This window comes from Nomascus leucogenys, chromosome 9 (assembly GCF_006542625.1).
Source record: "Nomascus leucogenys isolate Asia chromosome 9, Asia_NLE_v1, whole genome shotgun sequence".
NCBI classification, from domain to species: domain Eukaryota; kingdom Metazoa; phylum Chordata; class Mammalia; order Primates; family Hylobatidae; genus Nomascus; species Nomascus leucogenys.
In genome coordinates, this window is record NC_044389.1 from 109592200 (window position 1) to 109598060 (window position 5861).

The window sequence follows — 5861 nt, forward strand, 5'->3', positions numbered from 1 at the left end:
ATGTTTTGTACCGAATGAAAATGAAATCATAACATTGAACTTGTGGGATGCAGCTAAAGCAGTGATTAGAGGGAAATTTATGCCTTTGTCCATTTTATCAATGCCCAACCTCATTGGCATGATAACTAGCAGGAAAGCTGATGTTCTTTACCATGGAGCCAAACACACACCTAAGACTTTGAGAAGCTGAAAATAGGGAGCCAGTGACAGCCAATGGCTGCTTATATTAGAAAAGAAAAAAATGTTTGAAATGAGGTATATGTTGCCTTGAAAATCCAAGGAAGCCTGTTTGGTGCCGTGTTTCTTTCTTAGTGGCTGGAGGGGTCAGATGCAGCCCCTTCCCTTTACTTTGGGAGGGGTATCTTGACATGCCCCAGATCACTAGAAATTTGAATTTCCGTCCCACCCTCTGTCATGCATGCGTCTTACTGAAATGCTAACAGTAGACACTAATTCCTGCTCATCAGATCCAATCAGCTTGGTATCATCAAAACACTCGATGGGAATGATAGCCTGGTGAATGGAGAGGCAGCCAACATTTCTGCAGATCAGATTATGACATAAAATCGGAAGGTTGATAAAGTTCTGAGGTGAGATAGTGACGGTGAATTGCTGCCCCAGCCAGCTGGAAGCAAACTGTTCCTCATGGTCTTCACTAACCACGTGTAACCATGTAGCCAGAGAAAGCATTCATCAGACCAATAGCTGAATACCAGCAATGAAATCATTTCTGAAACAGCAGCTTCACCTCTGATGAAGTTTATAATAATCCACTGTCATTCTCCCAGAAACCGCCTGTCTTCTGCACAGGCAAAATTATGTAATTTGAATGGAAATGGGGTGGGTGGGAGCAGGGGGAATCACCATCCTGCATCTTTCATGTTTGTTTGTTTTTGTTTTTGTTTTTTTTGAGACAGAGTCTCGCTCTGTTGCCAGGCTGGAGTGCGGTGGCGTAATCTCGGCTCACTGCAACCTCTACCTCCTGGGTTCAAACGATTGTCCTGCCTGAGCCTCCCAAGTAGCTGGGACTACAGGCTTGCGGCACCACACCCAGCTCATTTTTGTAGTTTTAGTAGAGATGGGGTTTTACCATGTTGGCAAGGATGGTCTTGATCTCTTCACCTCGTGATCCGTCTGCCTCAGCCTCCCAAAGTGCTGGGATTATAGGCACAGTGGTTCATGTTCTTGATGGTAGCACTAAACTCTGCAATTCCTCCAGCAATGTGAAATGGCTTTTTCCGATTTTGGTAGATAGAGGCAGTTTCAGTGCCTTCTGCTTGGCTCAGAGAATCCATGTAGGAACTCTGCCAGTTTCTAGTATATATATTCAAATGATGCATTCTGGAACTGAAGAAATAACTACAGGATTCAAGAACCCACTGGCTTATCTGAGATGAACCTATGCCCAAACTCGACTGATCATTTTTTCTATCAACCCCTATTCTGTCTGATAGACATAGTGGTATTTTAGCTCTCCAGGAATTAGTGTCAGTTCAGAGTCATTGACCCGCAATTGCTGAGCAGTCTTGTTATTTCCCTTTCTTCAGTGCATAGTCAATATACAACCTAGTAAATATCCATGAGATTCTTTGGGAAGGTCAGGAGGACGAGTTACAGTACAAACTCTGTGGCTCAGAGTTCAGGTGCACCTGGACCCCCTTTCATTCAAGGAGCTCTGGGTCTGTGAACTGGCTCAACTCTAGGAATTGATTGGGAGGCTGAAACTCCCTATTAAAATGGTATTTTCTTTACTGCTCTTCACCAGACCTAGAGCTTTCCTGCTTGTAAAAATCAAGTAAGGCTTCAGTAGGCTGCCATGTGTTTCAGCTCTAGGGACGCTGTCATTGACTAATCATTGCTCAAGATCTCTGAGGACAGACCATCTTGATGATGTGCCAGTTCTGCTGCCCATGATGGCAGCTGGTCCCACATTGGCTTTGGCAATTAAGTGCCACCACTCAGTCATCAGATTCTATCATTCCCAGTGAATTCAGGGAGTAAAGCTTAATGACAGCATCTTCCCCACCATCATTACCAGCCTAGACTCCCCAGGGATTAAGAAGCCCCCGCCCCCCCCCCCACCGTCCCGACAAATGGACTTCTCAGTCTTGGGAGGAGGTTTTCTTCAGATTCTGAGAGCCAGAGTTAGGCGATGGGTGGACAGGTTTTACATAAAAAATCTACTCTAGCATTCTAAGCCTTTAGGAGACATTTTTCCAAAGTGTACTGAGAAAGTTCTGGCATTTCACCTGTAGAAACATGCCTAGCCATTTGAACAAGCAAATTGACTTTAGAATTGCAATGTAGTAAACCTGATTAAAGATTTTGGCCTGATCCAACATTATTTTCCTTCTATTCTAATCCAGTATCCCTTTGATCCATTCCTATATAAGTTCTACAGATTTCTGCCAATGTCACTTAGCAAAAATCTTGCAACTTTTATGGTGTGTGTTGTGCCTTACTAGGCCTCAAACCCCTCTGAACCTTACCTTTCAGGGCCGGGCAGGTCGAGTCTGGGTTACAGGTCTAGAAGCAGTGACAGGTGAGGTGGGGGGTAGATCCTGAGGAGGATCCACAGCTCTTTGCAAATCAGCTTCCACTGGTGAGGCCATCATAGATTCATCAGGCAAGATTAACCCTCTGAGTAAGCACAGGTGAATTTCTTCTACTGGCCAAAGAAGGCTCAGCAGAATTCAGGGGTTTAAGGTCTTCAGCTTCATGAAAATCTGCCCATTTGCTCCCATTCCATTTTTCAGCATCCCGCTCCTTTCCAATTAGTTCTCTACCTTTACCATGAGAGACTCTGCAGAGTTGAGAATAGAATCTGCCTTGTTTCAGTCACCTGCAAGCTTATACTTCGAGTTTAGCTTTCAGAAATCTTGGCTGTGGGTCTACGAGAGATAAGGGTTTCTTGCAGGGTGGCCATATAAGATTTCTGGGCCCTGGCCTGGTCTTTGAGCTGGAGAAAACCCTAAACTGATGACTTTATTTTCCTTAAATCCAATCAGATCAGGATTTCTTGTGCCAGCCAAGATGGTGTCAGCCCATTACAGTCTCTGTCTGCCACTGCTACAAATAAAAACCAGACAAGCTACCAAAAACAACTTCCTAAGGGCTTTTTTTTAAAAAAAAATTTTTTTAGAGATGGGGGTCTCACTGTGTTGTCCAGGCTGGTCTCAAACTCTTGGGTTTAAGTGATTTTCACAAGTAGCTGGGATTACAGGTGTGTGCCGCTGCACCCAGCAACTTCCTAAGGACTCTGAAAAGTTAACAATGGCAGGAAGATTGGAGAGAGGAACCAAAACTTGAAGAACCCTATATATTTTTCAATACTCTTATATTTAGAAAAAGAATCAGTCAATATAAATTGTAAATGAAACGCTTCCTCACAGCCTTTGGAGGATGGGTTATACCAGTGATTGCCAAACTTGCAGCAATGGTTAAAAAAAAAATTATAGGGCTGCCTCCCCTGTCTCTCCCTGGAGCCCAGAATCTCCGGGAGAAACCCAGAAATATACACGTTTAACAAAACCTTGATTCCTCGAGTTAGTACGTTTAGGAAAAATGGCTTATCCAAGCAAATAGAATTGGACTTCCTACAAATTTAGTCCTTACCCAAGCTATTTATTTTGGAGGCAAAAGAAGAGTATCTTATGACCTAGGAGACTCTAAAAATGTGGTAGGAAGACTGTCTTTATTAAAAAACCAGGGGTTAACACATCTCATTTAACGATGTGGGGGGGGTCCCTAACTACACCACTTTCCAAATAGCGGTCTTATCAGATTTTAAAATGCTAATACAAAAGTTATGATCTTATAAAACGACATTTACTTCCAACATGGTGAAACCCCATCTTTACTAAAAATATTTTAAAAACCAGCTGGGCATGGTGGTGGGCGCCTGTAATCCCAGCTGCTCTGGAGGCTGAGGCAGGAGAATTGCTTGAACCCAGGAGACGGAGGTTGCAGTGAGACAACACGGTGCCACTGCACTCTAGCCTCGGTGACAGAGTGGGGCTCCGTCTCAAACAACAACAACAACAACAAAAAACCACATGTGGTTGTTAGTTTAAAAATCACAGACCTTAGGCTAGGTAATCAGCAAATATTTGCTAAATGAGTAACAGAAACTTTATCAATATCATAGAGGTTCTTACAATAGATTCAGAAGGTAATCGGAGCCACCATGCAATAAAAAGAAATTAACACAAAAATAGATAAGTGGATTACTATTTAATGAATATTTTTGGAAAAACTCTATTTCAGTTTAGAAAAGAATGAACTGAGCTCCTATATTTTCATTCTATACATTGCAGTGAATTCCAGATGGGACTCAAAGACTTAGCAACAACAACAGAACAGAACAGAATAATACGTATTTTCTGGCTCTTGCTGGGGAAATACATTCTAAATATTGAAGAAAAAGGAAATACTTTCAGGGAATGTATTTCTGAATATATATGTAAACTTTGAAAAGCTTTTCCTTTAGTGAAATCTTTTAATATTTTGATCAAGCAACAGAATGGAGGAAAAACAAATAATAAGCAAATACTTGCTTATTAATATGTTTAGGAAACACTTGGATAACACACATACACATATGAATATACACATATATATATGTTCTACATGATCATACTAAAATTTAGATGACACTTTGTCCAGGAAGAAATATTGAAGAAAATGCAATCATACAAACACGACATTGCCACAGGGGAAAACATAACATCCATGGTAAATATAATGATACAAAAATCGGTTACATTTAGTAAAAAGTGCAGAAAACCGGCAAGAAAAATGCAGGAGCCTGATTTTGGTAGAAAGTGGCAAAAAGGCTCTAAATGCCCAGTGCAAATGGCTTGAAATTCCATTCCCAGGCCTGGGGCTCCATATTCCCGGGGGCTCTGCTTTCCAACAGATATGGTTCAATGTCCCCTAGGTATAGTGCTTTCGGTCTGGACTGAAGATGGAGACCTGGGTCATCCCATAAGCTTTGTAGTGTGAGAGATCAAACTGGCTGCTCACCTATTTCCAGACTGGATGATTCCTGATATTTTTACTTTTGAGCCCAAACTAACTTCTGCATGGAGGTTCAGTACAGGTCAGGTGAGTGACGAATCTCCTGACAGGGCTACAGTAAACTTTGACAAGTTTAAACCTTCTAAACTTGGGAAGGTGCTTTGCAAAAATAAATAAATAAAATAAAAATCCCTTACTCAATTGCTGACTGGGTATTATTCGGGAAACAGGAAACAGGTTTTTCATTTCTGCTAGGTTGTGCCCCAGCTTCCATTTGCTAAGCGGCTTAGGGGAACATTGGATTAAAAACCACCCGTAAAGAAAAGGCATTAAAAAATCGATTTGAACGATTTGAAATTATTATCTTGAAAGAGCAAAGAAACAGTGATTATGAACACCGGCTCTGGTGGGAAGCGGTTCTTGAAAGTTAAAGCATGGGGGAACTCGAGTACTCTGGAGCTCCATCAGCATCAGTACAATGCAAGTGAACTCTGGAAGCTAGACGCATGCTTTGCACGTGGACACAGACACATGCTTGCACAGGACACGTTTGCAATACATACATGTTTACACATGGACACATGTTTTGCACACGCTTGCACAGGACACATGCACAGGATGCATGTTTTGTACAGGACACATGTTTTGCACATGGAAACACATATCGATGCTTTGCAAAGGGACACAGGGAAGCATGCTTGCAATGGATACATGTTTACACACGAACGCATGTTTTGCACAGGACATATGCACAGGATGCATGTTTTGCACACGGACACACACGTTTGCGTAGGACAAGTGCACAGGACACGTTTTGCACGGGACGCATTCTGTGCACGGGA